Source organism: Puma concolor, chromosome D1 (genome assembly GCF_028749965.1).
Source record: "Puma concolor isolate L17-30 chromosome D1, mPumCon1.1.hap2, whole genome shotgun sequence".
NCBI classification, from domain to species: domain Eukaryota; kingdom Metazoa; phylum Chordata; class Mammalia; order Carnivora; family Felidae; genus Puma; species Puma concolor.
In genome coordinates, this window is record NC_141676.1 from 12,089,341 (window position 1) to 12,111,444 (window position 22,104).

At 42.3% G+C, this 22,104-nt stretch overlaps 1 pseudogene; it reads right to left on the minus strand.

Annotated features, from left to right (window-relative positions):
• Positions 1-5,668: 5,668 nt before the first annotated feature.
• LOC112865073 (ribonuclease P protein subunit p20-like) lies at positions 5,669-6,080 on the minus strand (annotated as a pseudogene).
• Positions 6,081-22,104: the final 16,024 nt, after the last annotated feature.

The following is a 22,104-nucleotide window of genomic DNA, read 5'->3' on the forward strand; positions in this document are numbered from 1 at the left end:
CTCTCTCTCTCTGCCCCTCCCCTGCGCATGCTCTCTCTCTCTCTCAAAATAAATAAAAAAACTTTTTTAAAAACCCAAAACAAAAAATTACTATAACTGATAAATGAATTCAGCAAAGTCCCAGGATATAAAATCAATGTACAGATATCTGTTGTATTTCTATATACGAATGATGAAGCATCAGAAAGAGAAATCGAGGAATCAATCCCATTTATAATTGTACCAAAACCGTAAGATACTTAGGAATAAACCTAACCAAAGATGCGAAAGATCTGTACTCTGAAAACTATAAAACACTGATAAAGGAAACTGAATAAGACTCAAAGAAATAGAAATATATTCCATGCTAATGGACTGGAAGAACAATTGTTAAAATGTCTATACAGTTCAAAGCAATCTCGGGGCGCCTGGGTGGCGCAGTCGGTTAAGCGTCCGACTTCAGCCAGGTCACGATCTCACAGTCTGTGAGTTCGAGCCCCGCGTCAGGCGCTGGGCTGATGGCTCAGAGCCTGGAGCCTGTTTCCGATTCTGTGTCTCCCTCTCTCTGCCCCCTCCCCCATTCATGCTCTGTCTCTCTCTGTCCCAAAAATAAATAAACGTTGAAAAAAAAAATTAAAAAAAAAAAATAAAGCAATCTACACATTTAATGCAATCCTTACCAAAATACCAACAGCATTTTTCACAGAGCTAGAACAAATAACCCTCAAATTTGTATGGAACCACAAAAGACCCTAAACAGCCAAAGCAATACTGAAAAAGAAAAACAAAACTGGAGGTATCACAATTCCAGATTTCAAGCGATATTACAAAACTATAGTCATCAATACAGTATGCTACTGGCATAAAAACAGACATATAGATCAAAGGAACAGAGTAGAAAACCCAGAAATGGACCCACAACTCTATGGTCAACTAATTTTCAACAAAGCAGGAAATAATATCCAATAGAAAAAAGACAATCCCTTCAACAAATGGTGCTGAGAAAACTGGACAACATGCAGAAGAATGAAACTGGACAACTTTATTACCTACACAAAAATAAATTCAAAATGGATGTAAGACCTAAATGTGAGACAGGAAACCATCAAAATCCCACAGGAGAACACAGGCAGCAACCTCTTTGACATCAGCCATAGCAACTTCTCTCTAGATATGTCTCCTGAGGAAAGGGAAACAAAAGCAAAAATGAACCATTGGGACTTCATCAAGATAAAGAGTTTCTACACATCAAAGGAAACAATCAACAAAACTGAAAGACAGCTTATGGAATTGGAGAAGATATTTTCAAATGACATATCTGATCAAGGATTAGTATCCAAAGTCTATAAAGAACTTATCAAACTTAACACCCAAAAATAAATAATCCAGTTAAGAAACGAGCAGAAGACATGAACAGACATTTTTCCAAAGAAGACATACAGGTGGCTAATAGACACATGAAAAGATGTTCAACATCACTCATCATCAGGGAAATACAAATCAAAACCACCATGACATATCACCTCACACCTGCCAGAATGACTAAAATTAACAACTCAGGAAACAATAGATGTTAGGGAGGATGTGGAGAAAGGGAAACCCTAGTGCACTGTTGGTGGGAATGCAAACTGGTGCAGCTACTCTAGAGAACAGTATAGAGCTTCCTCAAAAACTTAAAATAGAACTTAAAATATTTCCTTAAAATTAGAACTACCTTGAGATCCAGCGATTGCACTACTAGATATTTACCCAAAGGACACAAAACTAGAAATTCAAAGGGCCACGTGCACCCCAAAGTTTATAGGACATTATCAACAATAACTAAACTACAGAAAGAGCCCAAATGTCCATCGAGCGATGAATGGATAAAGAAGTGGTGTTAAAGGGGCGCCTGGGTGGCTCAGTCGGTTAAGTGTCCGACTTGGGCTCAGGTCATGATCTCACAGTTTGTGGGTTCAAGCCCTGCTTTGGGCTCTGTGCTGACAACTCAGAGCCTGGAGCCTGCTTCGGAATCTATGTTTCCTTCTCTTTCTGCCCCTCCCCCGATCATGCGCTCATGCTCTTTCTCTCTCTCTCTGTCTCTCAAAAATAAAATAAATGTTAAAAAATTTTTAAAAAAGAAGGTGGTATACACACACACACACACACAATGGAATACTACTCAATGACAAAAAAGAATGAAATCTTAACATTTGCAACCATATGGATGGAACTAGAGTGTATTATGCTAAGTGAAATAAGTCAAGAGAAAGACAAATATATGATTTCACTCATATGTGGAATTTAAGAAACAAAACAGATAAACATAGGGGAAGGGAAAAAAAAGGTAAGCAAACCAAACTGACTTTTAATGATAGGGAACAAATTAGGGTTGATGGAGGGAGGTGCATGGGGGATGGGTTGAATAGGTGATGAGGATTAAAGAGGGCACTTGTGATGAGCACTGGGTGTTATATGTATGTGATGAGTCACTAAATTCTACACCTGAAACCAATATTACATCATATCTGAACTAACTAGAACTTAAATAAAAACTCGAAAAAAAAGAAAAGAAAATACTGTCTGTTGTAGTTAAGATTAATTTTCACATTTTTCAATGATTCAATAGGTAAATAATATCACACTTTTTGAGACTTTGTCAGTTTTCCCTGAGTATCTTTTTGTGTGTCACACAGACTCAATTTTCAGATTCAGTGTATTTGAACCTCAGTCATAACTCTCCATTATTACAGCTTCAGCCTGTAGAACATCCTGTTCGTCTGGTCTTTAATTCCTAATTCTTTGGACATGGCCTCATTAATGTTTGAAAGCTTTCTTGCTTTCTGACACATAAAATGGCTCAATGTACTTCGCATTTCTATACAGGTAAACATAGAATCAATCACTCAGTCAAGAGGTCTTGGTTCTGAGCACCTGGATGGCTCAGTCAGTTGAGCATCCAACTTCGGCTCAGGTCATGATCTCATGGCCCATGGGTTCAAGCCCCATATCAGGCTCCCTGCTGTCAGTGCAGAGCCTGCTTCAGATCATCTGTCTCCCTTTCTCTGCCCCTCCATCCCTCTCTCTCTCAAAAATAAATAAACAAGAAAGAAAGAGAAAGAAAGAAAGAAAGAAAGAAAGAAAGAAAGAAAGAAAGAAAGAGGGAGGGAGGGAGGGAGGGAGGGAGGGAGGGAGGGAGGAAGGAAGGAAGGAAGGAAGGAAGGAAGGAAGGAAGGAAGGAAGGAAGGAAGGAAGGAAAGCATAAGAGGCACATTCAGTCCAGAGTCAATAGGCATACAGGTTTTAGCAAACACAGCTCAGGGCTATTATTTATCAGAGCTAGATGATGCAATGCTTTGCTGGTTGACCCTTGATTCTATACTGATTTTTTGCTAAGTGTATTGCCAGTGTGAGGACTACTGCAACACGAGGCAGTTAGGAAGGGTACTGGGGACTGAGAGCAACCGTAGCTGACTCTTGGAAGAGCAGAGGGCCTCACACAAAGATGGCAAACTTTAGTCACATTTTGTAACATGTCCCATCCCACCCCACCCCCCCATGCCAGGACAGGCAACAGTAATGTCCTTTTTAAAAGTGTGAAGAGGAACTCTCAAACTCAAAGATGAAAAGAAAACCAGGAATAACTAAAGACATGACAACCAGAGAGAGGAATGAAACACCTGTAGATGAAGTCACACCTGCTAAGAGAGAAACAGAGCAATTAGAAGACCTCAAATAAGCGTAACTGTGCTATTTGTTGCGTGCATAAAAAAGAATCACGTATAGATTTTGGAAATGAAATACTGGAACTCTGAATAAAAAATCTCAATAGAGGGAGTGAACAGCAAAGTGGCAAAGTGGATACAATTGACAATCACAAAGCTGGAAGATCTAGAAGATTCTCTCAGAACACAACCTGAAAATGAAGACGAGATGGAAAACACGAAAGAAAAGAGAAGCGAACAACGCTGACAAGTCTTAACATCCATCCAAATGGAATTCCAAAAAATGAGAACAGAGCAAATGGGGTGATATAAACAATTTAAAAGGAAAAAGAGGAAAGAGGTAGCAGAAGCAGCAGATTTTCAAAAAATGAAGAATGCCTTCAGATTGAAAGAACTCACTTAAAAGCTGAGTGTGAAAAGAACTCATTAGATATATTACTATGGAATTTCCAGCATCAATGATGCTGACAAGATATGATAAGCCTCCAGAAAGAGGGAAGAGGCTGGTTATGTTCAGAAGAATAACAATCACACTGACTTCAGGGTCCTCATGAGCAGCCCCAGATACTTACCAGAGAAGTGATAACATTTAAGTTCTCAGGAAAGGTTCAGCTCTAATTATAAGGTTTAATTTAAGGCCAACTACAGACATAAAGACAGGCAAAACACTTAATTAGAAGGACGGATTAAAATAATTTTTGCACATACAGTAACTTGGAAAGCTTAACACAGAGAGTCTTTTAAAATGAGGTATAATTGGGGCGCCTGGGTGGCACAGTCGGTTAAGCGTCCGACTTCAGCCGGGTCACGATCTCGCGGTCCATGAGTTCGAGCCCCGCGTCAGGCTCTGGGCTGATGGCTCAGAGCCTGGAGCCTGTTTCCGATTCTGTGTCTCCCTCTCTCTCTGCCCCTCCCCCGTTCATGCTCTGTCTCTCTCTGTCCCAAAAATAAATAAACGTTGAAAAAAATTTTTTTTAAATAAAAAATAAATAAATAAATAAAATGAGGTATAATTTACAAACACACAGATCTTAGGTTATAGTTCAGAGAGTTGAAACAAGCTTACACTCTTGAAACCCGCATCCCTTCCAAAAAATAGAACAATTCTATCACCTCTGAAAGTTCTTTTATGCCCCCTTGCCAGTCAATTCACAGCCTTACTAGACACAACCATGGTTAAGATTTCCTTAGTGATTCGTTTTTCAAGTTCTTGAACTTCATAAAATTAGCACCACATACTGGGTACCATTTTATGCCTGAGATTTCCATTCACCAAAATGCTTGTGAGACACATCAGTGCTATTGCACATCTCAGTATTTCACTTGGTGTATTGCTGATAATGTCCCATTATATCCCATCATCTATGGGTATGATCTGTTCACCCACAGGCCCATGTCACAACGGATAGCTCCATCAAACTGGATTGCAATATTTTGCATTCTAAACTAGATAAATATTGGAAAAGACAAGTCCAGTTAATTCTGTACTATTTTCAGTAGGGATAGCCTACCTTTCCTCAGCAACCATATGATCAGTCCCCACATGATTGTTTAGGGGCGCCTGGATGGCTCAGTCAGTGAAGCGACCAACTTCAGCTCAGCTCATGATCTCACGGTTCATGAGTTTGAGCCCTGTGTAGGGCTCTGTGCTGACAGCTCAGAACCTGGAACCTACTTCAGATTCTGTGTCTCCCTCTCTCTCTGCCCCTTCCCCACATGTGTTCTTGCACACTCTCTCAAAAATAAACAAACATTAAAAAATAAGCATTTGAAAAGAGTTTATTGGGTAACGGAGTAGGGAGAGGAAGACACAGGAAGACCCACTGCTCCCCCTCTCAATTCAGAGTCCCCTGAGCTGTGAAGGGGACTGGTTTTTTTTTCTTACACGGCTCTGGTAGGAGGTCCGTGACAGAACTCCGTACAAGTGGGGCCACATCTGGGCCTGGCTGTGTGGGGCTGGCTGTATAAAGATGGCCAGCCTACTTTCAGTTACTTGGTGTGACCCTGAAGACAGGAGATGGATGGCCGAGTTGTGGATCTGGGTCAGGGGTTCTTGTGAAACACTGGTTCCAGCTCCTCTACAAGCTCCCCAGGGGGCATACTGGCAGCCACCTGCAAGGACTGGAGGCTGTCCACCTGCAGTGGTAGGGCAAAGTTGATGGCAGGGTTGATGGCCAGGCTCAAGGGTGAATGCGGACCTCGCTGGACCAGTTCTGTCCCCAAGTCCTTCCAGTAGCTTCTGGCAGCGGGCCAGCTGGGCCTTAAGTCAGTCTTCACGTTGACATAAATGTCACTGGGCCTCCGGGGCAGTCAGTGGGGGAACTGCTTCCGAAGAGTGTGCTCCACCAGGTCCAGTTCTGTCTCAAGGGTCCCACGGGGCTCTCAGTTTCCTGCCATGCTGGGTGCCTCTCTCCAGTCCACGTGCCTTGTCCTCCACATTCACGCAGCCCACTCACCCCTTCCCACAACTGGCCACTCAGCGTGGTGTGCATGACCCCGGGACCCCAGGAGGGGAAAAGAAGGAAAGAAAGCACGTAATGGGAAGCCCTGGGCTCTAGAGCCAGCTGCCGGGAGTGTGCACAAATTGGATGGATTCTTAAGAAATGCAAATATAGAAGACCTCCCTCTGTAGCTAATGTTTCATTCTCTCCTAGTCTTAGGAGCATACAACTACTGAGGATATTTAAAATGAACAGAATTTTGGACATTTCACAAGGCTTTATCAGTGTCATTCTACCGCCACCTCTCCTTGCGTCAGAAAACACAATCTCGTGAGGTGGACACCACTAGCCAAGCCATCAAAGTCACCAACATCCTGTGCTTTGATGCGATGCATGGAGAAAAACACAATCTTGAGTTTGTACATCAAGTACGTCCCGCATAACTTGAATCGATTAATGAGTGAACATTCAAACCCAAATTGGGGGTATTCTGAAAAACACTGGCCTACACTTTTCAAAAACATCAACATCATGAATGAAAATGAAAATGTGAAAAACAGTCTCAGGTTAGAGAGGGCTAAAGTGATTGCAGTTAAGTGCAAAGTGTGTCAACAGATAAGAAGCTGCCAGAAAAATAAATTGCTATAAAGGGCATTATTGAGATAAATTAGAAAAATTTTAATATGGACTATGTATTAATAATATTGTTAATTATATTGTATTAAAGCCAAGTTTTCTGATTAAAGCCAACTGTTTTGCGGTTATATAAGAAAATATCACTGTATTTATACACTAGTTAGGGGCTAAAGGATCATGACGCCTAAAAATGTGCCAAATGTTGATGATTTTGAATCCAAATGAAGAGTACCAGGCTGTTCAATTTACAACTCATGGACTTCATTAGGTCTGAAATTCTTCAAACATACAATCGTAACAACAACAAAAAAGCTATTTAGCATTAGAAATTTTCTGATTTTTAAAAATGAAATAAACGAACCAACAATACTCATCAACTTTTTTTAGACCCATTCATGTTTTCTTTCTGTAACTTTCTGTGGATCATTGTGGGCTCAGATTGAACACCCCCCTACATTCTACAATCATTACTCTCCTTTCTGAGCTCAAATTGTGACAACTTTGGTCAGTGGTTTCCCTTTTAGGTCAGCTGCTGTGTTCATTTGACATGACCTCATTAATTTTAAGACATTTTATTGCATTGTAGAATGAAAAACTTCCTAGAACTTACCAAAAAAAGTTGGTCTTATAAAAATCTGCCTTATCCAAATGTGAAATCAGCTATTTTTCCAACAACTTTTTCAGTGTGAATATGGTTTTAGAGACCATAATCTCTATGGAGCCACATAGAGATTAATCTCTGTGGAGCACACTGTCATCTGCAGAATCTGAAGAAATAGCGCACATATCTCACTCAATTGCTATAAATACTAAATGAGGTAATTTATATATAAAGTACTGAGCAGTGTCTGAATTTTAGTAAATACTCAACATCTGCTTTCCCTTCCCCTTTCCTTTTTCCTCCTCTCACTTCCTCTTTCACTAGAATAGAAGAATTCAGGGAACCCTTCAAGACAAGTGTGTCCATCAAGGAAAAAGAAATATACAAATCCTACTGATGGGTCCAATAAAATGAGAACTGATTGTTGACCACTGGGTATATGAAGGTGGAAGTTACCGGTAAACTCTGATGATGCCCCTCCATAAACTGAAGGGGACTGAAGCCTGACTGGAGCTGTTCAAAGAGACAACTGTAGAAGAGGAAACGGAGACACCAAATACAGACAAATAGGAGCAAAGGAATGAAGTGTAAATGACTCGAGAAGTTATTTCTTTTATGACAGGAAAAATCACAGTCTTGTATGCTGGAGGTAATGACCCAATAAGAGCATGAAAAATCAATGATTCTGGGAAAAGGGGGAAATGGCTAAAGTGATATTCTTGAGAAGGCAAGTGGGGGTGGCTTTAGCAGAAAGGAAGTAAGGTTCACTTGTATTAATGGGTAGCTTGGAAGAGGATGTGCGGCAGATGGTGGGGTGTTAGACCGCCATCTTGTGTTAATTCATGGAAGTTCTCTTTAAGCAGGAAATGAATAGAAAATGGGTGAACAACCTGAATCTCCCTCTAGTTGGGCTGGAATGTCTCTTAGCATATAGCCTAAATGCTATTTAGTCTGCAATCATCTCCCTAATCGTGTTGCAGGTGCCCTGTGGAAGCCCCATTGTTACTGTGCCCAGACGCCTCTGATCAAGAATATTAAGTGTTGCCACTAGAACTGCTTGCTGATACTCCCAAGTCCCTGGCCACCAGGCTGCTTATCCAAAGTCAAGGAACAGCGCATATAATTGGTAGAGTCTGTGTCTGGTGCCTGTGTCCTAGCTATAAATGAGGCTGGGAGCCCCTGTAGTCAGCATTTTCAACACCTTCAATATTGGGAGACTGGCTTTGCCTTGGAGGGTGGGAACATGCTCCAAATATTTTTTAAAAGGCTTTTGAATTTTGAGTATCCATGATAGAATGGCAAACACAAAAGACAGTAAACCTTCCCGCAATACATACCATCAAGTATGGATTATTTTGAAACAAATTCCAGATACCATATCATAGTACCTGCAGATACTTCATTATGTATCTGTAAAAGATGACTTTTGAAAATATACCCAATGCAATTAACATGGATAAAATAATTAATAATCTCTTGCTGTTACAGAACATCCTGTCAGGGTTTAATATGCCTGTAAGCACCTCTTTACGGTTGATTTGTTTGAATCAAAATTCAAACAAGATTTCTCACTCGTGTTCTTATCTTCATTCAAATTATTTGTTGAAAAAATTTGTCCAATAGACGTTCCCCCATTCTGGATTTGTGTAACCTGTTTTTCTGAAGCCAATGTGTTGTTTAACCTGTTTTTCTGCAATTTGTATTTCCTGCAAACTTGCAATTAGATGGAGAATCTTAATCAGGATCGGGTTTAAATCTATAACAAGAACACTGCCTGACTGTGGTTGTGAACTTCCTAGTGCATCTCATTAGGGTACACATAAAGTGTGACCATCTCTATTTTTGTGATGGTCAGTACTGATCCGTGGGTCCTGACTTTTCATCAGACTTTTCCAACCATTACAAAGTTCCCCGCTGGCTATTCACCTATCAGTTTTAGGAGCCACTGATGACATTTGCTGGAGTGCATTAACAATTGGTGTTTTGTTTTGTTTAGATTGATAGGCTTTATTTTTTAGAGTATTCTTGGGAGTCTAAGAATTCCCAGGTAATGTCGATGATGCTGTCTGAGGGACCAACCTTTGCAAAGCACCGCTCCAAATCAAAGTCTGTGTCCACTCTCAGCAGCACCTTCTGGCCTCATGGTGAGCTGGACCATCCATGGTGTTTCCTTCAAAACCATGCTCCAGAGAGGTGCCGTCCAACAGCCATAGAACACAAACCAATGTGTGTGATATTCTAATTCTGTTATTCCTTCTGCATTCACCAGCTAGAATTCTCCTCTAGAGAACTGTCCCATAATACTTATTTGGCGAGACAGCATTAATTAGGACAGGAAAAGCAGAATCAATTCTTAACTCTTTTCCTTTACTTAGCAGCTTTCAGAACAATGAGTTGGTTAGCAAAGATCTTTATATTTGTGGTATCATTATGAACCCTTGGGTTTTGTCATCTTCGAAAAGTTTCTGTCCATTGAGTTCTTGGTCAGTGGGACTCCCTTCATGTTAGCTTCTGAGCCCTTTGACACGATTCCACTATTCTTTGACAACTTCCTTTCCTTCAGCTTCAAAAAGGTCTTCCAGGCTTATCTTGTTAATTCCCTTTCTCAGACCTGCAATCAACCATTTCTTCAAGGGCAATGGTTTCTTCCACTGGGAAATTATCTTAAGAGATCATAACCTGGGTTGGTCATGGTTTCTGGGTTTTTTCCAGCCTGGACATGAAAAATATGTGTGATCTGAAAACATGCATTTGCACTTTATTTTTCCTAAGGGTAAAATTCATCATGAGTTCACACTGATCTTTTCCAATGCAAATTTCAGATTACATGGTTTTTATTTAATGTCTTTGTTTTTATCTGTAATTCTTCCCTCTTACAGTGACAATCTTGGATCCTAATGACATTAGTAGAATTATTTAGATTGCTAACATAATTGTTTACTTAACTGCCTAATCATGTATAAGTGTGTGTATATATATATATAGCAACTTCAGAACAACAATGTTGATAGCATTACTAATAACGTTATCACTGAAAATTTTATAAACTGTTATTGCAATTCTATTTATTTTTATCCTCGGGGTATATCATGCTAAAGCCATATAATAAACTGCTGTGCTTTAAAGTCAGTTGCAGTAATTTTTCTCTGCATGGTTCAGCTGTCAGAAAACAGTTTGGTTTTGTTCAACTCCCATCTGCAGTGACTTGGTTCAGAAACATGGAGATTCTCCTCTGCAAGGACCCAGGCAGCCTCACTGTACATTTGCTGGGACCAGCTCAGAGATGCTGCTGGGACCAGTGGCTCTTAGCCCCGCTATCTCCACCCCATCCACAGTAAAGGACACGTAATCAGAACACAAGATGCAGAGCCTGGCAGCCAAGAGGGTAGGTCAAGGCTCTCCACCAAGCTATAGCTCAGGAAGAAAGAGCCTGGGGCTCAGCAAGAAATCTTTTTTTTTCCTAAATGTTTATTTTTTTTGAGGGGAGGCAGAGGGGCAGAGAGAGAGAGAGAGAGGGAGACAGAATCTGAAGCAGTCTCCAGGCTCCCAGCTGTCAGCACAGAGCCTGATGTGGAGCTCCAACTCACAAACAATGAGATCATGACCTGAGCTGAAGTCAGATGCTCAACCAACTGAGCCACCCAGGTGCCCTTCCTTTTCTTTTTTTTTAAAAAATTTTATTTTTAAGTAATCTCTACACCCAATGTGGGGTTCAAACTCCCAACCCTGAGATCAAGAGTCACATGCTCCTCCAATTGAGCCAGGCAGGCACCCCAAGAGATCTTTTTCTGAGGGATTTCTCAGAAAACTTCTTATAGACCTCAAGTCTAATATCTAATTTCGTTTTTCTTTCTTTTTCTAAACCATTTTTGGATGCTGTTAACCCTCAGTTGCTTTACATCGTTGCCTTTTATTGTGTATTTTTTACTTTTATCTTAAACATAACTGAGCAGTGAGGATTAACTCAACAGGCTTGGGTTGCTAGTACCCTGCACATTCCCAAACCAGCAGCTCCTGGCAGATAACCTCTGAGCCCTTGGACTATCCAGCCTGATAAGGATGTCTTTGTATATCTGAGACAGTGGCCTCTGCTAGATAATTTCTGCTAACAATGTGATTTATGATTAATCCTTCTTTTCATTCACCTGAAGTCTTGAGCCACACTGTCTCAGTCTGACCTCTGGGGCTGGCCTCCATGCCTATATGACTGAATCCAAAAAAAAAACTCTGACACCAAGACTCAGGTGAGTTTCCCAGGTTGGCCGTTGTACATGCCGTCACACATCACTGGTAGTACATCACTGTCTGTACAACTCCATTGGGAGAGAACAGCTAGAAGGTCATGCCTGCTTTCACCTGGACTCTACCCTATGTGCCTTTTTCTCTTTGCTGATTTTAATCTGTATCCTTTTACTGTAATAAATCAACCATGAAGAAAAGTTTTTCTGAGCTCTGGAAGTCTGTCCAACAAATCACTGAACCTGAGAGTGGTTTTGGGAACCGATGACACAATACTTCTCTTAATTTTGCTTTGCTTTGTGACATAAGAAGAAATGTATATATTTGGTCTGTCCCCAGTTCCTGGCACTGAGCTCCTAAAGCCCTTGGAATTTCTTAAGCAATGGGATAACAGGAGAATCTTTTATTTAGTTACCAATGGTCAATGATTTAATCAGTCATGCCTATGTATTGGAACCTCCATAAAAATCCTTAAATGAGGGGCTCCTGGGTGGCTCAGTCAGTTGAGCATTGACTTTGGCTCAGGTCATGATCTCATGGTTCATGACTTCGAGCCCCACATGGAGTTCTCTGCTATCAGTGCAGAGCCTGCTTTGTATCCTCTGTCTCCTCCCTCTCTCTGCCCCTCCCCTGCTCACTCTCTCAAAAATAAACATTAAAAAAAAAAAAACGTAAATGATAGGACTTGGAGAATTTCCTGTTTGGTGAGCATATTCACATGACTCGTCCCAACACCACAGGGACTGGAGCTTCTGCACAGATGTTTCTGGAACTCTCTGTATATGCCTTCATCTGGCTGTTGATTTGTATCCTTCCTAATAAATCAGTAAACATAAACAGAGTGCCTTCCTGAGTTCTGTGAGCCAACTGGCAAATTATCAAGGCTGAGGAGGGGGTCATGGGAAGATCGGATATAGAGCCGATCTGCCAGGAGTACAGGTGCCCAGGACTTAAGACGGACATCTGAAGTGGGGACTGTCCAGTGGAACTGAGTCCTTAACCTGTGCATCTGTGCCAACTCTGGGTAGTGACAGAATTGCTGGACATCCAGTTGGCATCAGAGAATCCAAGAAGTGGTGTTGGAAAAGACACTATGTAGTTGGTGTTAGGAGGAAAAGAAAAGCACTCTCATTTGATGTCAGAAGTAATGTGAATAGGGGGCTTCTAGGTGGTTCAGTTGGTTGAGCTTCCTACTCTTTGATTTCTGCTCAGGTCACAATCCCAGGGTCATGGGTTCAAGGCCCCGTATCCAGTTCCATGCTGAGTGTGGAGTCTGCTTGGAATTCTCTCTTTCTTCCTCTGCCTCCCTCCCCTACTCATGCTCTCTCTCTCAAAAGAAAAAACAAAAGTAGTAATGTGAATGAAAACAGCTGAAGCTTTTCATCCAATTTTGAGTGTAGGCTTTGCAATCAGACTTCCTGGGTTGGAATCCCATCTTTGCCGCTCCCTAACTGACCCTGAAAAAGTTGTTTTATCTGTCAGGCCTCCGGGTGATTATCTTTTCAGTGGGAATAACTACTGTTATTCTTGGATAGTTCTTGTGAGGAGCGTGTGAGACCCATGAAGTGCTTAGACAGTGCCTCATGTACAACTACAGAAACGTTTTTGGCTATTGATAGCTATTGTTATGAATATTATTTTCCTTTATTCAATCTTATTATTGATGAATTTTATTTAAATTTTGCTCTCACTAAAAATGTTCTCTCTTCCTGTTTTTGGATGCTTAGACTTTTAATACCATCTTTTTAATTTATTCTTTGCTATTTTATACCAATTTCTTTTTTTTTTTTTTAATTTTTTTTTCAACGTTTTTATTTATTTTTGGGACAGAGAGAGACAGAGCATGAACAGGGGAGGGGCAGAGAGAGAGGGAGACACAGAATCGGAAACAGGCTCCAGGCTCTGAGCCATCAGCCCAGAGCCCGACGCGGGGCTCGAACTCACGGACTGTGAGATCGTGACCTGGCTGAAGTCGGACGCTTAACCGACTGCGCCACCCAGGCGCCCCTATACCAATTTCTAACGTTAAGCCTGCCCTAACTTGGCATGACTATTCTCTTCTGTTCTCTTGGTTGATGGGTTGTTTTTTTTTTTTTTTTTTTTTTTTTTTAGCCCTTTTTGTGTTTGGCCTCTATAACGGTTGCCAGAATATGAGTATAAGGAGAAGTAAACAGTAGAGCATTCACATTATAAAAGTGGTTTAAAATGAAACAGAAAGAGAAAGGAAGAGAGAGAGAGTAGGGAAGAAGCTCCTCCTTAAACCCCTCCTGTCTCTGAAACAGATGTCTTACACCAAAGTTCCCAGCCTATTTCAAAATGTGTTATCAAAGAACCCCTGTTCCAGGAAATGAAGGGGCATGAGCACACACTCCCCAAGTCCCCTGGCCATTGCACATTTGGTCAGTTGGGAAGGAGATGTTTACAGCCCTTTTGCTAACAACTCATGCTGCCCAGTGCTCGTCCAGTCACTGGATTCCAGGCAAAAATGGATGAACTACAATGTCACTGACCAGGAGGGGTGCCTTGGAGCAGAGCTACAAGCTCCCAGCCCGCCTGTGATAGGGAACCACATGGAATCAGGCTTCCTAGAGACAGGCCTGGAGCATGTCTGTCCCGGAGCATGTACTGGGGCCAGGCATGTGGCTCTTCTTTTATTTATCCCACTCCATTTCCAGCATGTCCTGGCAAGTTTCCCCACACTGACAGAGGCAAAGGTGGATGCTCGAAGGTGTGGCACTGCTGAGCCACCCTCACTCCTGGAGTTTCTTTGAAAATGCAGGAATGTTTGGGTGCAACACCTTGTTTGCAGTTTTCCAAGACTTCAGCTCCTGTACCAGGCAATTTAGGCCTGAGAGAGAAAGACACATCACATGGGGGACAAGCCAAGCTCCTATGTTAACTTTATATCCACACTTGCCTTCCTGCCTTCCCATCGTACTCCTCCAGAAGGACACACCAGAAGCTGGACTCCGGAGGCAGTGTGCCAGCCTTGCCAAGTGGAAAAGGTTGCAGTGGTGAAGATGCTGTCCACACAGCCCAACCTTGGCAGCCCTGGTATGAATTTATTTCAAGATTTATTCACATGCTCCCATGTCTGGAGTCTCCCTCTTATTTGGGCTGCTACAGGTTTATGCTGCAATCTTCCATGTAAACCAGAGGGGGTCACTGGAGTTTCAGGTGCTGGCAGATGGGTGGCCTAAGTTAACACAGTCATCCTCTGCCCACAAGAGCAGGCAGGAATGGCTGGGGTTTTTTTTGTTTTTTTTTTTACTTCTGACATTTTATTAATTTATTAATAAAAATATATATACTTTTTTAAGAATAGAATTTAGTGGTTCATCACTTACATATAACACCCAGTGCTCATCCTCACAAGTGTCCTCCTTAATGTCCATCACCCATTTAGGCCATCCCCCCACCAACCTCCCCTCCAGCAGCCCTCGGTTTTTTCTCTGTATTTAAGAGTCTCTTATGGTTTGTCTCCCTCTCTGTTTTTATCTTCTTTTTCCTTCCATTCCCTTACGTTCATCTGCTTTGTATCTTAAATTCCACATATGAATGAAATCATATGATATTTGTCTTTCTCTGACTTATTTTGCTTAGTTTAGCATAGTTCCATCCACCTTGTTGCAAATGGTAAGATTTCACTCTTTTTGATCCCTGAGTAATATTCCATTGAGTATACATACCACTCTTCTTTATCCATTCATCAGTTGATGGACATTTGGGCTCTTTCCATACTTTGGCTATTGTTTATAGTGCTGCTATAAACATTGGGGTGCATGTGCCTTTTGGATCAGCATTTCTATATCCTTTGGGTAAATTCCTAGTAGTGTAATTGCTGGTTGTGGGGTAGGTTTTTTTTTTTTTTAATTTTCTGAGGCACCTTCATACTGTTTTCCAGAGTGGCTGCATCAGTTTGCATTCCCACCAGCAGTGCAAAAGCCTTCCCCTTTCTCCTCATCCTTGCCAACATCTGTTGTTGCCTGATTTGTTAATGTTATGTTAATTTTAGCCATTCTGACTGGTGTGAGGTGGCATCTCATTGTGGTTTTGATATGTATTTCCTTGATGATGAGTGATGCTGAGCATTTTTTCATGTGTTTGTTAGTCATCTGGATGTCTTCTTTGGAGAAGTGTCTATTCATGTCTTTTGCCCATTTCTTCACTGGATTCTTTGTTTTTTGGGCGTTGAGTTTGATAAGTTCTTTATAGATTTTGGATACTTACCCTTTATCTGATATGTCATTTGCAAATATCTTCTCCCATTCTGTCTATTGTCTTTTAGTTTTGCTGATTTCCTTTGCTGTGCAGATTTTTATTTTGATAAGATCCCAATAGTTCATTTTTGCTTTTGTTTCCCTTGCCTCTGGAGACATGTCAGTAAGAAGTTGCTGCAGCCAAGGTCAAAGAGGTTGTTGCCTATTTTCTCCTCTAGGATTTTGATGGCTTCCTGTCTTACGTTTAGGTCTTTCATCCATTTTGAGTTTATTTTTGTGTATGGTGTAAGAAAGTGGTCCAGCTTCATTTTTCTGCATGTCACAGTCCAGTTTTCCCAGCACCACTTTCTGAACAGACTTTTTTCCATTGGTTATTCTTTCCTGCTTTGTCAAAGATTAGTTGGCCATATGTTTGTGGGTCCATTTCTGGGTTCTCTATTCTGTTCCATTGATCTGAGTGTCTGTTTTTGTGCCAGTACCATACTGTCTTGATGATTACAGCTTTGTAATATAGCTTGAAGTCCAGAATTGTGATGTCTCCAGCTTTGGTTTTCTTTTTCAGGATTGCTTTGGCTATTCAGGATCTTTTCTGGTTCCATACAAATTTTAGGATTGCTTGTTCTAGCTCTGTGAAGAATGCTGGTGTTATTTTGATAGGGATTGCAGGAGTGGCTGTTCTCTTATTGGAATCTGAGCTTATTCCTCTATGATATTTACACCAGAGATGAAATGAACACATTTTGTGTTTGCATAGATTCTCCCAGTGTTCCAAAGTCCATTCTACTTCCTTTTCTGTTTCTAACTCACCTAGGAGATGACATATGACCTTGATCACTACACCAACACTTAGCAAGTCTATTTTAAAGATCCAGGGGTTTTACAAGAGATCCCTGGCTGGCCAGGAATCATTCACTGGAAGCAGCATTTGCAGATTCAAGGGGAGGGCATGTTCAGGGCCATTGTGAGAACAAGATTGGTCCAGTGGGAGCACAAACCGTGGCAACCAAGGTGGAGGGGTGAAATTCTGCTACTAGGCTGACTAATGAATTAACTTTTCTGCTAGAACACCCTTCTATCTGCTGTTTGAGTAAATTCTGTTCATCCTTCAGGGTTTAGCTTAAAGCCCACCTGCTAAGGGACATCTCTTCCAATTGCCTACAAGAATATAGACTTGGCCCAAATGTGGGTCAGATCCCAAATGGGCAGCAGCTGGAGGCTGTGAGCTCACCACCAGCCTCACAGCACATTCCCTCTTGCAGGGAGAGGTGAGCTGCACCTCACCACTGATGCCACTCTCAATGTTTTGAATGTGAATTCTTTTTTCTTCCTTGAGTCATTTCTTTTAATCGGATCCCCAGATGTGGAAACACCGAGTTACAAGGGGCATATGAACAACATCCTGTCTTATGCATACAGCCAAGACGCCCTTCGCAGGGGCTGCCTGCTGAATGGGTGTGCTGATTTCCTGCTCCTTTCCCATCCTTCAGTTAACCCCACAGGTCCAGTGAATGCATGGATGTGGCTCACACAGGCAGAAGTTGAAGGAAGACACTGATGCCCCCACTTCCAAATACATGACGTACCAAGAAGTGTGCAAATCGAAGAAGAGGAGATTTGCGCCATCTGCATATTGTGCAAAAGGCAAAACTAATCATTCCAAGAGGGAAGTTAAAGTCCAACGCATACCACAGCATGGATGCACCTTGAAAGACATTATGTTAAGAGAAGCCAGCCAAACACAGACAAGCTCTGGATGATTTCACTTATCTGAGCTTTCTAGAGCATTCAAATTGCCAGAAACAGAAAGTAGAATGGTGGCTTGCCAGGGGGTACACAGAGGAGAAAATGGGGAGTTGTCCTGGTCCCGATCTATGGCCTTCAGTTTTGTAAGATAAAAAAGTCCTGGAGACTGTTTGCACAACAATGTGAAGATACTTAACGCTAAGGAACAAAGGAACTACACAATTAGAAGTGGTTACAACGGTAAATTTTATGTTATGCGTTTTTACCACAATTCGGATAACAAATTTTAAAAAGTCGCTCCATCACACCAAACCACCTGCAGTGATGTCACTGTCTGTACTGCCCTCTGCTGGTCAGTGAAGCTGATGCAGTGAGGAAAATCCCGGGCTTCTATAACAAAATTGAACCCTCACCGCTCCACAAGTCTTTTATTTTATCGTCACTCGTGGCTTTTAAAGCAGGCAAAAAGTATGCTCATGGTGTAAAAACTCAGTCAAAAGCTTGCCCCATAAACTGAAAAGGTTGAAAGCCACCCCACTCTTCACTTTTTCCTCTTATACTTGCCCCTGTGATTATACCTCCATATCCCTCAACAGTCATCCCAGCCTCTACCACACAAACCATAGGACTTTTAAAATGAAACTTACTGGGGCGCCTCGGTGGCTCAGTTGGTTAGGTGCCCAACTTTGCATTTTGGCTCAGTTTGTGAGTTTGAGCCCTGCATCTGGGTCTGCACTGACAGTGAGGAGCCTGCTTGGGATTCCCTCTCTCATATTCTCTCTCTCTCTCTCTCCCCCCACCCCCCAGCCTTTCCCTGCTCATGCTGGCTCTCTCTCTCTTTCAAAATAAATAAACTTTTGGGGCACCTGGGTGGCTCAGTCGGTTAAGCGTCCGACTTCAGCTCGGGTCACGATCTCGCGGTCTGTGGGTTCGAGCCCCGCGTCGGGCTCTGGGCTGATGGCTCAGAGCCTGGAGCCTGCTTCTGATTCTGTGTCTCCCTCTCTCTCTGCCCCTCCCCCATTCATGCTCTGTCTCTGTCTCAAAAATAAATAAAACGTTAAAAAAATTTTTTAAATAAAAAACAAAATAAATAAGCTTTTAAGAAATGTTATAAGGAATGAAACTTATTTAGGGGTTCAACCCAGAATCACCATCAGCTTTAATTCAGGATGAGAAGAGCCTTAAGACCCCATCTGGAATTCGGGCCCCCTGGACCACCCCTGACTGAACTACATATGAGCCCCCCAGACTGAAAGTCCCCCAGACCTCTCAGCCTATCTGACACTTAGCTGATGTAATCTTGGTTAAATTACTTTGTTCCTTTCCTCCCCGTCACATTCATAGATGTTTACAGAAAGGAAGTTCAAGGAGATTAAGTCACTTGCCCAAGGTCACAGAGCCACTGAGTGCAAACCTATATCCCAAATGCAGTTCTGGCAAACTCTTCCTATTTATTTCCTTTTTCATTATTGCCTCTTCCTCTCTCACGAGAAGCATGCTTTTCTCAAGCAACATGATCTCCCTTGTTCTTATTTTTAAAAACAGACAGCGAGGAGATCCAACATGGCAGAGAAGTAGGGGGGCCCAAAGTTCCCTTGCCCCTCAAACACAGCCGTGTTGAAGCCAAAGGACTTTGAATTCCAAGAGTCCGGGCTGCAGAGTGACAGAGACGTCTCCAGGGACCCACCGGGACAACCTGGTGGGTCTTAGGTGCGTGATGGCGAACTGGGAGAGATAAACCAAGTCGAGTAGGCACAGAGGGGAGGGATCCCCTTCTGCAGAGAGACAAAGGGAGGAGAAAGAGAAGCTGCAAAAATGTAGGACTGAATCTGGACAAGAGAAAAACCACGGACCAGGATGGAGAAAGATCCAATCTCTAACTGCGGAGCTTTCTCTGGACTGGGGCTGACTTCCCAGTTCTCATACCTGGGGAGGAAGGGAGCCAGCCCATGGCTCAGTAACTAGCTCAGAAGCACAGTCCGCAATGGGAGAAAGCGATCCACTCCCTGAAGTGCTGTGGGAAGAAGGTATACAACCATTCAAAGGACAAAGACCGTCTGCACCCACCAGCCAGAGGTCATACAACGGCTGCACACAGCAGCGCTTCCCCGAAACCTGGGCGCACGGAGTGGGACCCTTTAAGACATTGGGGTTTAAATCCCAGCCGAGCGCCAGGGAGGAGCGGGATTCGGCGGAGCGGGACAGACCGCTTCCTTCGCACCTGCGGTACAGACTGCTTTGGGACACCCGGTCGGTGGAGGAGAGACTGGGGTGTCGCCATTCTTCTCCCCATCACCAACAAGGTGGGGCCTCAGGGAAAGGTCAGCGGGCCCACAGTGGAGGCGGGCCCCGCCCACACCAAGCCACGCCCCTCCGCACCTGGTAACTGCGGATCCGCCAGAGCCAGAGAGGGACTGACGCTGACCAACCAGACAGCCCCTCCTCCAGCCCAGCGCTGCCACGGCTTCCTACCAGTTTTGCATTTCCTGATTTAATTCTTGAATAATTCCTATTATATGTATATATTTCTTTTTCTTCCTTTTCTCCTTATTTCTTCCCTCCTCTAGTCTGGTTATTCTGGTTGTTGGTTTGTTTAAGCAGACATATTTAATCTATTCTCTCTATACCTGTTCTATATCTCCTTCGTTATTTTCCTCTCTCTCTCTCTCTCTCTCTGGACCAAGCCATATAGTTTCTCTGCCTGGTCAATTTTCTTTTCTTTTCTTTTTCCCCACCCCTGTCATTTCTCTCTTTGTATGGGATAAGGCCTCTTACATTAACACCATCCCCATCTCATTGTTTTTTTGTTGCTGGTGTTTTGTTGTTGGTGTTGGGGGCGGGGGGGGGGGGTTGTTTGTTTTTTGTGGGGTTTTTGTTTGTTTTCTTTTCCAGGGATACTTCAACGAACAAATCAAAGCACATCTGACAAAGCACAGAGTTACAACAACAGAGAGCAAGTAACACACTTCAAAAAACAGCTCCTGAAGGGACAGGCCGTGGATAGTGTATGACCCCTTTTTAACATAGTAGTGCTCACAGGTGCAGGACACATAACAAGCTTTTAAAACACATAAGACACAGAAAACTAGTCAAAATGATGAAACAGAAGAATTCTCCTCAAAAGAAATTCCAGGAAGAAATGCCAGCTAAAGAATTGATAAATACAGGGGCGCCTGGGTGGCTCAGTCGGTTAAGCGGCCGACTTCGGCTCAGGTCATGATCTCGCCGTCCGTGAGTTCGAGCCCCGCGTCGGGCTCTGTGCTGACAGCTCAGAGCCTGGAGCCTGTTTCAGATTCTGTGTCTCCCTCTCTCTGACCCTCCCCCATTCATACTCTGTCTCTCTCTGTCTCAAAAATAAATAAACGTTAAAAAAAATTAAAAAAAAAAAAAGAATTGATAAATACAGATATAAACAATAAAACTGATCAAGAATTTAGAATAATAGTCATAAGATTAATCGCTGGGCTCAAAAAAAGCATAGAAGACAGCAAAGAATCTACTGCTGCAGAGATCAAGGAACTAAAAACTAGTCATTATGAATTAAAAAACGTTGTAAATGAGATGCAAAATAAACTAGAGGCAGTGACAGTGAGGACTGAAGAGGCAGAGGGGAGAATAAGTGAAATAGAAGATAAAATTATGGGAAAAAACGAAGCTAAGAAAAAGAGAGAAAAAAATTCTAGACCATGAAGGGAGAATTAAAGAACTAAGTGATTCAATGAAATGTAATAATATCTGTATCATAGGAGTTCCAGAAGAAGAAGAGAGAGAAAGGGGTAGAAGGTGTACCTGAAAAAAATCATAGCTGAGAACTTCCTCAATCTGGGGAAGGAAACAGACATTGAAATCCAGGAGGCACAGAGAACTCCGTTCAGATGTAACAGGAATCGATCTTCTGCATGATATATCATAGTACAACTGGCAAAATACAAAGATAAAGAGGGAATTCTGAAAGCAGCTAGGGACAAATAGGTCTTAACCTACAAGGGTAGACACATAACGGTAGTAGCAGATCTATCTATTGAAACTTGGCAGGCCAGAAGGGAGTGGCAGGAAATCTTCAATGTGCTGAATAGGAAAAATATGCAGCCAAGAATCCTTTATCCAGCAAGCCTGTCATTCAGAATAGGAGAGATAAAGGTTTTCTTAGACAAACAAAAACTGAAGGAGTTCATCACCACTAAACCAGCCCTAAAAGAGATCCTAAGGGGGGACTCTGTGAGTGGAATGTTGCAAAGGCTACAAAGGACTAGAGACATCACTACAAGCATGAAACCTACAGATAACACAATGACTCTAAATCCATATCTTTCAATAATAACACTGAATGTAAATGGACTAAATGCTCCAACCAAAAGACATAGGGTATCAGAACGGATAAAAAAAAAACAAGACCTATCTATTTGCCATCTACAAGAGACTCATTTTAGACCTGAGGACACCTTCAGATTGAAAGTGAGGGGATGGAGAACTATCTATCATGCTACTGGAAGTCAAAAGAAAGCTGGAGTAGCCATACTTATAGCAGACAAACTAGACTT